This window comes from Odocoileus virginianus, chromosome 7 (assembly GCF_023699985.2).
Source record: "Odocoileus virginianus isolate 20LAN1187 ecotype Illinois chromosome 7, Ovbor_1.2, whole genome shotgun sequence".
NCBI classification, from domain to species: domain Eukaryota; kingdom Metazoa; phylum Chordata; class Mammalia; order Artiodactyla; family Cervidae; genus Odocoileus; species Odocoileus virginianus.
In genome coordinates this window covers 33,964,927-33,979,617 of record NC_069680.1, presented here as the reverse complement: position 1 = coordinate 33,979,617, position 14,691 = coordinate 33,964,927, and the positions used below count along the sequence as shown (strand labels likewise).

The window sequence follows — 14,691 nt, the reverse complement described above, 5'->3', positions numbered from 1 at the left end:
CCATATGAAAATGGCAGTTCCAGAAATCAGAGAAATCCAGGGATCCCTCAATAGAAGGTGGGACATTTCAGAGAAATGAGTAGACACCCCACTCTCTTATAGCTTCTCATGTGTCTGTCAGGAAAACAGAGTTTGGAAAGTTAAAAGCAGCTTTATTCAACTCCATAACAAGTAGGGGTCTGGATCATTTAGTTTCTGCCAATCAGATGACTTTTTACATTTTAATTTGAAATAGAATTGAGTAAATTCTGTAAATGGACTATATACACCTGCTAAAAGTGAGATTGGCAGAGTACATTTTTTTTTAAAAAAGAAATCAAATATATGTGGTCCATAAGATAGTCACTTCAACTATAACAATACAGACAGATTGAAAGTAAAAGAAGGAAAAAGATTTATCATGCAAACAATAGAGAAACAGAAGAAGCTTTATTAATATCAGATAAAGTAGATTTTCAGAGCAAACATAATTACCAGAAACACAGAGAGGCATTATTTAATGGTAAAAAGAGTTGATCTACCAAGAAGACATAGTAATCCTAAGTGTGTATGTGCCAAACAATGAAGCTGCAAAATATGTAAACTAAAAAGTGATAGACCTGAAAGGAGAAAAACAAATCAGTAATTACAATTGGAAACTTAAAAACCCATTTCAAAAATGATAAAATAACAAGACAGAAAATGGACAAGGACACTGTCAACCAATAGGAACTAATGGGCATTTATAGAACACTTTACTCAACAGCAGAATATACATTCTTTTCAAGTGCCTACAGAACATATGCCAAGTAGATACTATCTTCGGCTTTGAAACTGGGTTTAAGAATTAAAATCACAGAGAACGTATTCTCTGACTACAATAAAATCAAACTAGAAATCAATGACAGAAAGTTCCCAAGAAAATCTCCAAACACTCAGAAACTAAACAGCACACTTCTAAATAATCATATGAGTCAAAGAGCACATCTCAGTGGAGACCAAAACTATACTCAACTAAATGAAAGCAAGCATATAACATCAAAATTTGTGTGACACAGCTAAAAGCAATGCTGAGGGGGAAATATAGCACTAAATGCATATATTAGAAAAGAGAAAAACTTTGAGTAATTTAAGCTCCCTCACCCCCTAAAGATCCTGGAAAAAGAAGACCAAAATAAATCCAAAGCAAGTTTCTGGAAGTAATAAAGATAAGAACAGAAATCAGTGAAATTGAAAACAGAAAATCAATGGGGAAAACAATGAAACAAAGTGCTTTGGAAAGACTGATGAAATTGACAAATAACTATCTAGCAAGATGGACAAATTAGAAAGAGATAAGACACAAATTTCCAATATCAGAAACATAACAGGGGACATTACTATAGACATTTCATACACATGAGAGGGTAATAAAGAAATACTATGAACAATTCAACACACATAAATTTGGATAGTTAGATAAAATGGACCAAGTCCTTGAAAAGGACAAATTATCACAGCTTACCCAGTATAAATAAATAGTTTGACTGGCCTATAGATATTCAGGAAATTTAATTTCTAATTTAAAAATCCCCCACAAGAAATTGCCAAGTACACATGGTACCACTGGAAAATTCTACCAAATGTTTAAAGAAATAGCAGTAATTCTATACATCTCTTCCAGAAAATCCCTTAAAAAAAAGAATCCCTTAGAATAAATGGAGTAGCCCTCATAGTCAACAAGAGTCAGAAATGCAGTACTTGGATGCAATCACAAAAATGACAGAATGATCTTTGTTCATTTCTAAGGCAAATCATTCAATATCACAGTAATCCAAGTCTATGCCCCAACCCGCTGAAGAAGCTGAAGTTGAACAGTTTTATGAAGACCTATAAGACCTTCTAGAACTAACACCCAAAAAAGATGTCCTTTTCATCACAGGGGACTGGAATGCAAAAGTAGGAAGTCAAGAAACATCCGGAGTAACAGGCAAATTTGGCCTTGGAGTACAAAATGAAGCAGGGCAAAAGCTAATAGAGTTTTGCCAAGAGAACACACTGGTCATAGCAAACACCCTCTTCCAACAACACAAGAGAAGACTACATATGGACATCACCAGATGGTCAATACCCAAATCAGATTGATTATATTCTTTGCAACCAAAGATGGAGAAGCACCCAACAAAAATAAGACTGAGAGCTGACTGTGGCTCAGATCATGAACTCCTTCTTGTTAAATTCAGACTTAAATTGAAGAAAGTAGGGAAAACCACTAGAACATTCAGGTATGACCTAAATCAAATCCTTTATGATTATACAGTAGAAGTAACAAACTGATTCAAGGGATCAGATCTTATCAACAAAGTGCCTGAAGAACTATGAACAGAAGTTTGTGGCATTGTACAGGAGACAGAGATCAAGACCATCCCCAAGAAAAAGAAGTTCAAAAAGGCAGAATGGTTGTCTGAGGCGGCCTTACAAATAGCTGAGAAAAGAAGAGAAGTTAAAGGCAAAGGAGGAAAGGAAAGATATACCCATTTGAATGCAGAGTTCCAAAGAATAGCAAGAAGAGAGGAGAAAGCCTTCCCCAGTGATCAATGCAAAGAAATAGAGGAAAACAATAGAATGGGAATGACTAGAGATCTCTTCAAGAAAATTAGAGATACCAAGGGAAAATTTCATGCAAAGATGGGCTCAATAAATGACACAAATAGTATGGACCTAATAGAAGCAGAAGATATTAAGAAGAGGTGGCAACAATACACAGAAGAACTATACAAAAAAGATCTTCATGACCCAGATAACCATGATGATGTGATCACTCACCTAGGGCCAGACATCCTGGAATGTGAAGTCAGGTGAGCCTTAGGAAGCATCACTACGAACAAAGTTAGTGGAGGCAATGGAATTCCAGTTGAGCTGTTTCAAATCCTAAAAGATGATGCTGTGAAAGTGCTGCACTCAATATGTCAGCAAATTTGGAAAACTCAGCAGTGGCCACAGGACTGGAAAAGGTCAGTTTTCATTCCAATCCCAAAGAAAGGCAATGCCAAAGAATGTTCAGACTACTATACAATTGCACTCATCTCACACACTAGCAAAGCAATGCTCAAAATTCTCCAAGCCAGGCTTCAACAGTACATGAACTGTGAACTTCCAGAAGTTCAACCTGGATTTAGAAAAGGCAGAGGAACCAGAGATTAAATTGCCAAAATCCTTTGAATCATAGAAAAAGCAAGAGAGTTCCAGAGAAACATCTATTTCTGCTTTATTGACTACACCAAAGCCTTTGACTGTGTGGATCACAACAAACTGTAAAAGTTCTTCGAGAGATGGGAATACCAGTCCACCTATCTGCCTCCTAAGAAATCTGTATGCAGGTCAAGAAGCAACAGTTAGAACTGGACATGAAACAACAGACTGGTTCTAAATCAGGAAAGGAGTACATCAAGGCTGTATATTGTCACCTGTTTATTTAACTTATATGCAGAGTACATCATGAGAAACACTGGGCTGGATGAAGCACAAGCTGGAATCAAGATTGTCAGGAGAAATAACAATAATCTCAGATAGGCAGATGATACCACCCTTATGGCAGAAAGCAAAGAAAAACTGAAAAGCTTCTTGATGAAAGTGAAAGAGGAGAGTGGAAAAGTTGGCTTACAACTCAACATTCAGAAAACTAAGATCATGACATCTGGTCCCATCAGTTCAGTTCAGTTCAGTTCAGTTGCTCAGTCATGTGTGACTCTTTGCGACCCCATGAATCGCAGCACACCAGGCCTCCTTGTCCATCACCAACTCCCGGAGATGACTCAAACTCATGTCCATCGAGTCGGTGATGCCATCCAGCCATCTCATTCTCTGTCATCCCCTTCTCCTCCTGCCCCCAATCCTTCCCAGCATTAGAGTCTTTTCCAATGAGTCAACTCTTCGCATGAGGTGGCCAAAGTATTGGAGTTTCAGCTTCAACATCAGTCCTTCCAACTGGTCCCATCACTTCACAGCAAACAGATGGGGAAACAATGGAAACAGTGAGAGACTTTATTTTCTTGGGCTCCAAAATCACTGCAGATGGTGGCTACAGCCATGAAATTAAAAGACACTTGCTCCTTGGAAGAAAAGCTATGACCAATCTAGACAGCATATTAAAAAGCAGAGACATTACTTTGCCAACAAAGGTCCATCTAGTCAAAGCTATGGTTTTTCCAGTAGTCACGTATGGATGTGACAGTTGGACTATAAAGAAAGCTGAGGGCCGAAGAATTGATGCTTTGGAACTGTGGTGTTGGAGAAGACTCTTGAGAGTCCCTTGGACTGAAACAAGATCCGAACAGTCTATCCTAAAGGAGATCAGTCCTGAATATTCATTGGAAGGACTGATGCTGAAGCTGAAACTCCAATACTTTGTCCACCCGATGCGAAGAACTGACTCATTGGAAAAGACCCTGATGCTGGGAAAGATTGAAGATGGGAGCAGAAGGGGACAACAGAGAATGAGATGGTTGGATGGCATCACTGACTTTATGGACATGAGTTTGAGTAAGCTCGAGGAGGTGGTGACAGACAGGAAGCCTGGTGTGCTGCAGTCCATTGGGTGACAAAGAGTCGGACATGACTGAGCAACTGAACTGAACTAACTGAACTTTCCAGAAAATAGAAGAGGAGGGAAAATTTCACCAAAATTTTAAACTTCTATTAAGAAAATGATAACAAAAGCTTTAGGGTATGAGAAAAGAGTCATAAATCACATATACAACAAAGGACTAATATCTAGAATATATAAAGAAGTCTGAAAACTCAACAATAACAATAATAATAATAGTTGAATTAGAAAATGCACAAGAGACACAGAAGCATTTTAACAAAGAGGATATACAGATTGCAAATAAGCATGTGAAATGATATTTAAGATCATTAGCCTTTAGGGAAATGCAAGTTAAAACCACATGAGATATCACCACATACTCATCAGAATGACTAGAATTAAAAGTAGTAACACCACAAAACGCTGGCTTGGATGCAGAGAAACTGGATCATTCATATATTGCTGGTAGGAATGTAAAATAGTCAAGACACTTTGGAGAACAATTTGGCAATTTCTTAAAAAACTAAAATTTAACTTCAGTCACGTACACTCAGTTGCTTAGTCATGTCCAACTCTTTACAACCCCATAGACTGTAGCCCACCAGGCTTCTCTGTCCATGGAATTTTCCAGGCAAGAATATAGGAGTAGGTTGCCATTGCCTCTTCAGGATGCAACTACGATATGACCCAGTAATTATGGAGTTGAATTAAATTAATTGATTAAAGGCTGACACCTGGAGCAATGAAGACTAATGTTCACATAAAAACTTGTCCACAATACAACTAGAGATTATCATACCAAGTGAAGTAAGTCAGAAAGAGAAAGACAGATACCGTATGATATCACTTATATGTGGAATCTAAAATGTGGCACAAACAAGCCTATCTATGAAACAGAAACAAAATCAAGGACATAGAGAACTAACTGGCATCTGCCAAGGGGACATGGGGTTGGGGAAGGGAGGGAATGGGAGCTTGAGGTTAGCAAATGTAAGCTTTTATATAGAATGGATAAACAACAAGGTCTTACTATACAGCACAGAGAATTCTATTCAATATCCTATGATAAACCATAATGGAAAAAGAACATTTTTAAAAGAATGTACATATATGTATGTATGTATATATATATATATACATATATATATATATATAACTGAATCACTTTACTATATAGCAGTAATTAACACAGCATTTTAAATCAACTATACTTCAATTTTTTAAAAAAAACTTGATCACAAATATTTCCAGCAGCTTTGTTCATAACAGCTAAAAACTACAAACAATCCAGATGTCCTATAGCAGGTAAACAGTTAAATACATAAGGTATATCCATACCGTGAAATTCTACTCAGCAATAAAAAAAAAAAAAAACTGTTGATACACACAGAAACCTGGAAGAATAGCCAGAGAATTATGAGGAGTGAAAAATGCCAATCCCAAAAGATAACATACTTTATGATTCCATTTATATAACATTCTTGTGATGAAAAAATTATAGAGAACAAAATAGTGGTTTCTGGGGGTAAAGGAGCGTTGGAGGTAGGAGGGAGTGGGCATGATTAAGAGGCAACACAAAGCATCCTTGTGGTGATGGAAATGCTGTGTCTTTACTGTATCAATGTCAGGCTTCTAGGTGGGTGGGATATTATACCATAGATTTATGGTATAGATGTACCACACAATCTGTTTATCCACAGGAGAAAACTGAGTAGTGTGCACACTGTGTATTATCCCTTACAACTTCTTGTGAACCTACATTTATCTCAGAATAAAAGTTTAATTAACAAATTTTGAAGTATTACCTTACCTATAGGCAAATGGAAACAGAACAAAATGAATTAATGAATAAATGAACTCCATTAATTCTTTTCACTACAAGTTGTCTTGCAAGAACTCCTCAGAGTCTGTCCTGAATAGAGACTTTCAACTCTACTCAAATAATCTCCTTATCCTAAAGATGGAATCAAAGTGGCATTATCACCATCCAACTCAATAAACTGCACATTTTATCCAATTCACCTCTTTCTTTTTCAAAGTTCAATCACTTTTTTATCTTATAAATTCTTAAGGCCTGAAGCAAGGAGTCTTTAGACATAATTATTTCACTACTGATCATTAGAATAATCTAATTCAACTCAACAAAACTTTATTGGAAACAAGATTTATTCTTTAGAAATGTTTGTTGAAAACCCCTACTACGATATTATTACCAAAATGAAAATGGGAAGGAACCGTCTCTCAGTGGCTCAGTTTTCAAACCTAAACTCAGTAAGAGTCCCTTTTGCTTTCACTTCCATCTAATACCTTGATTCAGGTTCTAGACAAGCTGTATATGTGCCCACATGCACAGCACATAGGAAAATGAGTCCCCTCCCCCACCCCCTGCTAATGACAAGATTTACTACTGTGAGTCAGGAGTGACCTTCACAAACAGCTACCCTGTGGGCTAATTAAGCTTAGAAAGAGGAATAAAGCATTAAGTAGGCTGAGGGTTGCTGTTGCTCTTGGCAGACATTCCACACCATTCTTCTCAATGAATCTGTAGACTCCATTACATCTACTGAGGGGCCATTTTGTAGTCCATATAACCTGTCAATCTCAGACAGAAACAAAGTCAGAAATCCTAAGGCTCACCAGCTGATGAAACTCAAAGCTTAAAACCCTAGACAGATACCATAACTTCTATGCTCTGTAGATCTGGAGCCTTGATCCCCAATCAAGTGCTTTTCCATCTTCTTGAGTTTCCTTTAATGGTTGTTAGTTTTTTGTTTTTCCCTAGGAATGATCTTTAATCCATCCAGTGGTCCCCTAAAGGGCTTATTTCCACCCAGAGAAAAGACAGTTCTCTATTTCGAAATGAAGCCATAAAATTTGACAATTTCCATATCTAAAAATTAGACTAGGTTGAGCCCACTGTGTCCTGGGTCAAAGAGAACTAGACACAGCGGGTGTTGGAAAGCCATCCCTGCCAGGTGATAGGATGTTGTCCTAAATCTTAGCATCACATACTCTATTTGGCACCCCACCCATCCACTGTTTTGCTCCAAATCACTACCAAATATGTCCAGTCTCTATGACTGGATTTCTGCTCTGTCTCTGATTTTTGTATTCTAGTCCCCATTTGGCTGTGACCCAGATTTTTCTGGCTGTCCAGGCCTCTTTTTCTACAAGGGCTGAAACCTGACTCCTTTACCCCCCAGCCACTGACAACTCAAGATGTTATCATTCACCTGATTTTCAATGTTGACAGTTAAAGAGTCAAGCTCATGTTTTCAGAATGCCATGACACAGAAATTCTTGACTTTTCTGCACTCACAGAAAAGGAGAAGGTAATCCTGATTCAGATTTATCTTGGACTAGTCTAGACAATGGGGACAGTCAAGTCAATTTAATTCAATAATAATGTCTTGAGTGCTCACATGCACTTTTCTAGTTACTGGAATTGTAAAGATTAATATGACACAACTCTTGCCCTCCTGAAGCTTGTTGCTAATTGGGTAAACACACACACAGATCTTCCATCTCATATGGTAAATAATTTGATAAGATACAGACTTATGGATCATTGAGAGTAGGACATGGATTCTCCAGAGGAAGAGAGAAGCTGTGTACAGAGGAGAAGCGACATGACAAGGGCAAAAACGGAGAAAGAGGTCCCCCAACACTAAAAAGGGCACATCAGGCAGATTTATGTAAGCTGCAGGTGGGCAATGACCCACTTGGGGCACCCCAGGAAGGAGCAAGCCCTCACAAGGGGCAGCAGTGTGGCAGCCTCAGGGAGACTGGATTCTCACCCTCAGCAAAGAGCCCCCACCTCAAGCCTGGCATGGAAGCCCAGTACTGTCTGCTACCCAGGAGGCAGAAAAGAGCCCAAATGGACTTGGGCAAGGAATGAATCAAAGTGCACATGATGAACAAGAAGAATCTTCCCAGATGTTCTGTTGAAAGTAAGGTCCCCACAAGCCTTCATGGAATTTTGGAGTGGGTGGAATAAACCCTAGAGGTAGAGAAGATAGATTTTTCTGCCAGCCTTAGCAGAATTGGGGCTTAAAGCCAATTATAATTGATTTTATAAAAATAAAGCACTATGACCACTGAGTGTGTGCGTGTGAAAAATAAACACTCTCTAGAGTGAGGAGCACAGAGTCCAGAAGTTGTTCAGAGGCAGGCACATGACACAGATGTAGAGTCCAGTGAAATCTTCTTGGAGAAGCTGATGAGTAAACTGAGTCTTGAAGAGTGGCTTGTAGGCTGGCAGGTACAGAGGTGGCACATAGGAGACCCAGGTAAGATGAAGCACGTGGAGGGTGGCGACTGGAGAAAAGCTCCGTAGAGGGGCCCCAGCAGGTTTGCCGATGGGCCCAGGCCTACAGCCCTCTTAGGCTCCGCCTGCTGCTGTTTTCTGGTTTCTGTTTGTAAATAGCTCCCAATATCTTGCACATGTTTGTGGGGTCTACTCCAGCCCTATGTCTCCTCTTCAGGAACTATCCCAGAACTACTAGCCAAAAGAGCCTCTCTTTTACTTTGTCATTAATTCAACATTCATAATCTTTCTCCACAGCTGGGCTGATAGAACATTGAAACATTGACAGGTATAGCTTAGCTGTAACTAAGCTGTCTTGGTGCAGATGGGAGATTGAAGGCCAGAGAAGGGAAATGACCTACCACTTGTCACCCATCTAAGTGTGGGTGGAGCTGAAATCTGCATCCAGGTCCCTTCATGGCTGACCTGGCCTCCTTGGTTAGCTGCTTTTCATGGCTTATGCAGCTCATTCTCTGTGGGTGGACCCGTCCCCAGGCTCCCCTCAGCGCTGTGTGTCATGCCCACTGCACTAAAACTTCACCACTGAAAGGGCCACAGGTTTCCAGTGGTAGCTTCTTTTGGGCATCAGTGCTGCCATGTTGGGAGTTCATGAGGATGCAAAGAAATGACCAGAAATGGCACCAAAGGTCTCCCATCTCAGGGAACGAAGATGCCCAGTGTCAGGGGAAGAGAACCATATCTTCTTCAGCAACAGAAATTACCTGGGCAGGGGGAGGAATCAGAAGTGACCTGCTGTTTCTTTTCTTATTCTAAAACCACGTCTCCCTCCCACTTTGCTCGTCCTCTGTCCTCCAATTCTCTGCTGCTGCCACCTAGGGGCCATGTGACAGGAAAACTATAGGAAGACTATAAGTCCAGGACAGAAAATGTGGCTCTTATCACTGAAGAAGCAGCGTGGGCCCAGTGTGACCCTTTATATCCCCCTTCTGGAGTTGCCTGGCAACCACCAAGTGCAGAACAGCAGACCCCATCCATCCCCAGTGGAATCCATCACCATGGTACAGTGGCTGACAGCAAACCCAGCTTTAGACACGCACTCTTCCTAAGAAGGGGAACAGGAGAGGCTCAGATTCTTGGAAAGCAATGAAAACCTTGTTGATGGAGAAGCCAGTAAAAAGGAGAAGAGAGACACATAAGCCACGTGGAGGTGTCCAGTCCTAGGTCCCATGCCAGGCAAAAGCTCTCAGCCAATGGTAACTGTGAGCTGAGCTGGAGAAGTCAGCTTAAAGACAGCGGGGGCAGTTCCTTGATTTGGGCTGGAGCCACTCTGGGAAACCTTCAAAGAAAAGGAAGGAGTGAGCTAGCTGGTACATTGCCAACTGGAGAGCTTCAGAAATAGACCTTTCAGATACTCCCCAATTCAGATCTTTATGCACTTGCACTGATCTAGTTTCATGCTAGAGTTACCCAAACAGAGATGCTAGGCTATGATGCTATCTCTAGACTGTTACAATTTCCTGTCCCATGGAGCGTATAGAGTTACCTGGAAGGGCGGCAGTAAAATTGAGGAGGCAGGGCTGGTAGAGTAGGGCTTTGGGGGGAAGCCTGGCCCTCAGAGTGCTCTTACACCCCAGTTATACCATTGCCTCTTTAGAGCTGGAAGGGGCTTGGAAAGTGAGGTGGTATTGAAACCTGTTCACAAATACACAAATTCTTTGAAATCCCCCGTAAAGGAGACCAAACCAGTCAATCCAAAAGGAAATAAATCCTGAATATTCATTAGAAGGACTGATGATGAAGCTGAAGTTCCAATATTCTGGCCACCTGATGCGAAGAGCCAACTCATTGGAAAAGACCCTGATGCTAGGAAAAATTGAAGGCAGGAGGAAAAGTGGATGACAGAGATGTTTGGATAGCCTCACTGACCCAATGGACATGAGTTTGAGTAAACTCCAAGAAGACAGTGAAGGACAGAGAAAGAGAAGCCTGGCATGCTGCAGTCCATAGGGTTGCAAAGGGTCAGACACAACTTAGTGAGTGAAAAACAACATTGTCAAAAAGTGGAGTCTACTCCCTCCCCCGAATATGGGTCAGTCTTAGTGACTAACTTCTAGCAATTAGAGTATACCAGAAGTAACTTGAAAGGCTAAATCGGAAAAGTTGATATACACCTTCTACCTGATTCTCTCTCTCTCTCTCTCTCTCTCTCTCTCTTCTCCCCTCCCCCTCTCTCCCTTCTCCTCTCTTCCTCTCTGTAAGGATGCTGGCACCTGGCACCCAGAAGCCCAGCAACCACATGGAAAAGCCACAGGTGGGTGTGCGGGAGAGAGCCCTCCAACAGTTTCAGGCCTGGGCTGTGCAATCTCCCCGAATGGTGCTCATAGACATGGAGCAGATAGGAGCTGAACAAGCTGAGTCAGGGCCAAACTGCAGATTCATGAGCAAATGAAAAGTTGTTGATTGAATCTACTAAGTTTGGGAGTGCTTTATCACACATCAATAGATAACTGGACCAGAAAGCTCCCTGTTCCAACTTCTCATTTCTATATTTGGAAATGAAGCCCCAGGGGGCAATGTTTGGTCAATGTTGCCCTGAGATGAAATGGAGCTCCTGCTCAGACTCCAGCTTTCTGCCTGCCTGGCCAATGTCGTGTCGACTGCCTGGCCAGTGCCGTGTCCTCTGCCCAACTTGAGGACACCTGGTCTGTGTCTGCTGGCTGAGTACTCCCTAGAGGATATGTGGTCTGTGTTAGCTGGCTGAGCGCTCCCAGGAGAATATGTGATCTGTGTTAGCTGGCTGAGCGCTCCCAGGAGAAGCAGGAGATGGGGAGGGAAGCATCTCTGTCCCACCATGTGGCCTCACCTAAGCAGCCTCTGCCTTCTCATACAGATGTGAGACACTGGGCTGGGCTCAGTTAACTGCCACAGGCTCCTGGGAATGGGACCTCTTTGTAGGACACTTGGTTCTGTTTGCGTAAAGGACCCTGGAGGCCCAGCAGGGGCTGGAGAGACAGAGGTAGCACCTTTTACTAGGTGTCTGTCTGCACACTGTGAGGCAACCTCACACAGAGGCGGAGAGGATGAAGCTGTCTCCAGCCCTGGAGAGGCTACCTGTGTTGGGAGAACCAAAGGTCAGGGACTGTGCATTGGAGCCCAGAGTCAAGGGTCAATAAGAGAGAAATAGCAGTACAGCTTTATTCACATCTTCTCTGTCTGGGCATTAAAGCAGCATCCAGTTCCCCCCACACACATAAACAAGACATCTTACAGAGAGCTTGTCATTGGAAGAAAACTGCTGTGCTCCTTGGTGGATGCTGAGGGAATTCACTGGCTATGAGGGATGTGGTGGAGTCAGTGGGGTGGGAGCAAAGAGGCTGGTCCTCTAGGGACCACTAGGGTCCAGAGGAAAGGCCCCCAAACCAAGAGGCAGCTCTCGATTTATTATGCATATACTTCAGTTTGCATCTTGTTGGCTAGCAGTCCTGGCACCAACCAGTCAATCAGCAAAATTGCGCTGAGTAATCACTGTTTGCCTAGGACCCTCTGGGCACCAGGACCAAGAGGGTTAGGCTCTTTGAGGAGCTTCTGGACCCCCCAGAGGAAAGCTAAAGGTGAGTGCTCACACACAGTATGGTGAGTGCTGAGTGCACGCTGCCCACTCAGGGCAGGGTCAGAGCTTGCAGGGAGGATCTGCGCTTGTAGAAGCAGAGACGGGGCAAGGGGCGGGGGGTGCGCATGAAAGCCTTATTAAAGATGGGGCCACTGGAGCTTAGAAACAAGCTGTCGAGCATCCTCTATGTGTGTGGCCCAGGACAGGAAGCGCGACTCTTCCACAGACCCTCTTCACCTGGAAGAAAGAACCCCAGATCCGATCCCACTGTCTCACCACCTCCGGGAGGTGAATCCACTTCCCTCTGCTGCACAGTAGCCCTCTGAGTATCCAGTTCATGCTGTGACCCTCCCATTTCTGTGTATCCATAGATAGTTATTAAGCACACATTCAGCCCCAACACTCCAACCCTGCACCCTGGGTCAGCACCTTCCCCAGCCACCCACAGCCCCTTCACAACCACTCATCACATGTGGACCCCCATCACCCAGCCTTTTCACTGAGCTCACACACAAGGAGGAAAATGGGGGCAGAAGGACCTCTTGGGAGACTCCCCTCCTATGATGGACTGGGGTGAGGCAGTGCCATGATTCCCCAGTCCCTCCCTCAGCTGGGGCTCCTAATTCATAGGACTGGATGGGTTCACTGGCTCCCCACAGCTCCAGGGGGACCCTGAGCCCATAGACACTGGAGGTCAGTATGGTCTCTGGGCATGAAGCGCTCTTTACAGAAAACAGAGGCTGCCTGACCACAGGGAGTGCGGGTACCCCCTGGTCCTCCAGATGGGCTAACGTCCCTGATGCTTCTGGGTAATAATTAAGTCAAGGGGGACCTTCCCAGGGAGTGTCTCTCCTCACCAAGTGGTGAGGGGTGGCCTCATGGGTGCAGGCAGTAGAAGAGATTGGGGGATGGGGAAGGGAATCCAAGAGCTGGATTTGGCCAGTGCAGGCTCTTCTTTCTAGGCCTCTTCAAGAGCCCATCCTATGCCCAGTGGGAGGAGCTGCCCAGCCTCCTTAGGTGCGCACTGAGGCCTGGGGCTCTGGAATCTTCAACGAGGCTCCTAACCCTGCTCTACACACTCACTGGCTCCGGGAGTTTGCAGAGCAGGGGATAAAGAGCAGACTCTCCTTCCATCATGTTAACTTGCCATAATTTAGCATGTCTGGGTAGTCAGCTGGTTGGGCTTACAAGGCTGCCAGGATGTGGGGCAACCTCCCTGATCCAGCTCAAATGCCCAGTTCTTCATGAAATTATCATTGTTTTCTTTCATTCTGCTTTTTCACTTATCACAGGAGCTTAAAATTATATCATTTTAATGAAAGGTGGGGAGTTCCAGCAGAGAGACCTGAGCCATTTCCTGCATGGCCCCTGTCATTCACCCAGCATTTGCTCCCAGGTCTCCTGGAATCCCACAGCCCACAGGGTGTCAGTGATCTGAGACCCTGCTAGCAGATAAAGAAAAGAAGGGAGATTAAATTCTACACCAAAGTGAACGGCTTGTCAGTTTAAACCAATGACAACAAAGTTACATTTTACTAGGATTGTTATAGCTCACTGGAGAATTAAAGAATAAAGGTGGTTTTCTGTCTGTCTGCCTCTCTCTCTCTCCATCTCTATCTTTGATTCCAAAAGCTGTAACCAAAAGCACAGCACTCTTCCTCAAAGCCTATCATATTCCCTCTGCCGTGGATCCTGCAAAAAAGCCAAGGTTGCACAGGCAAGAAGCTTTTGTGAAGGGGGAGAAGGTGGATCCTGGTGGCCCCATGTGTTCACCTGCTGCAGGACCAGATTTCCTGCCTCACTCACAGCATCCTCCCAGAAAAGACAGGAGAGGGAACAGGGTCACTTGCAGCGCCTGCCCTAAATGGGAAGGGGAGACCAGAAACCCTGAGATCAGTACCTAGAGGCAGAGAACACAGGAAGAAGCTGCCCAGCTCTCCACCCAAGGGACCAGGCTCCTCCCAGGGGGGCCTGGGGGAGGGAAGGAGGGAGACAGAACCCCCAGGGCTGCAGCTGCTGCCACAATGGAGCCATTGAAGGGGATGTGGCAGAAGACTGTCGTGGAGCGGGGAGGAGAGCCCAGAGGGAGGGGGCAGCCAGGAGAATTCACACGAGAGGGTCCGATGTCCAAGGAGCTGGAAGGAAGGGACTGCAGTCTGGCCTCCTGACCTTTAAGTCAGCCCTCAATGCCACAAAGAGAAGCAGGCTGGACTGCCAACACCACCTCGTGGCTCAGGATCGGGCGCAGCCCTGCATCTCATTATCTGT

General features: G+C 43.6%; 1 long non-coding RNA gene across 3 annotated transcripts in view; it reads right to left on the bottom strand.

Annotated features, from left to right (window-relative positions):
* Positions 1 to 14,691, bottom strand: part of LOC139036015 (uncharacterized) — a 168,462-nt gene that overhangs the window by 119,195 nt on the left and 34,576 nt on the right. The window lies entirely within an intron of this gene.